This window comes from Octodon degus, unplaced genomic scaffold (genome assembly GCF_000260255.1).
Source record: "Octodon degus isolate 3935 unplaced genomic scaffold, OctDeg1.0 scaffold00005, whole genome shotgun sequence".
NCBI classification, from domain to species: domain Eukaryota; kingdom Metazoa; phylum Chordata; class Mammalia; order Rodentia; family Octodontidae; genus Octodon; species Octodon degus.
In genome coordinates, this window is record NW_004524581.1 from 75,700 (window position 1) to 76,663 (window position 964).

General features: G+C 35.8%; 1 pseudogene; it reads left to right on the forward strand.

Annotated features, from left to right (window-relative positions):
• The first annotated feature begins 609 nt into the window (after nucleotides 1-609).
• On the forward strand, nucleotides 610-702 carry LOC111818707 (annotated as a pseudogene).
• The last annotated feature ends 262 nt before the right edge of the window (nucleotides 703-964 follow it).

Consider the following 964-nt stretch of genomic DNA (forward strand, 5'->3'; position numbering starts at 1 on the left):
TGGTTACATCCAAGCATGGAATGTATAATGCAATATAAAAACCCAGTAATATAATGCCTCATGTTCTTTTAGTGACATTAGGAAAATCATTCTCAGACCCTTACGTTCCTCCTTTATAGCGTGTTAAATGGAAGTATTTGTGTAGTCTATCTCCAAGTTTGATCAGGTTCAAATGGAATACTGTTTGGAAAGGAGTATTGAAATCTCTAAGGTGAAGCATTAGCACAAATGTTATGTAGCATTATGGTAGAGGAAAAGAGAGGGCTACTCTTAACTGAAAAAAAAAATCACAGCTTGTCACTTGGAGGGACCCCATGAGTTAGTACTGTATATTGTAAGGCAAGAGTAAATAGAGACCAGCCTTGATTGAAAACCAACAGAATGTTAGAAAGCAGTGTAAAGCTGTTACCTGGTAGGATAAATGGAAAGCAACCAAAAAGAATAAAATGTTTATTGTAATGGAGAAAAAAACAGTATTGTCAAACCAAAGGGAAAATGTTGCTAGAGAAAACCAGGAAAAGGTGAAAAGGAAGAAATGGTAGTAATTGAGTAGAGAAAGAAAATTAACTTCTGTACATATTGATCAGTAACCAAATTTATCTGAAGAGGAAGGCTATACTTTCAGGGATCATTTCTATAGTATGTTATCTGAAGAGGCCCGAATTGGCTGAGGAAGAGAAAAAACTACATGTTACCGGTTGTCTTTTTTGGCTTAGGGAAGTGTCTAGGGTTGTTCCATTTGCCGCCACCCCCATTTTATGTGCATTACCCTTCAATGAGTTCTCTAGGATTGAGAGGCTTGTTTTATAAATTATTTGTGTTGTATTTGGCTTTTGCTACATCCTTAAACTTCATTGTTCAATTTTTGTGTTGTTAGGGATGTCTGTATGGTTTCTTCATATACTTTGAAACCTATTTTTGAAAAACAAAACTTGGGCTTGATAGTCACTAGGGCAGCTTGTAT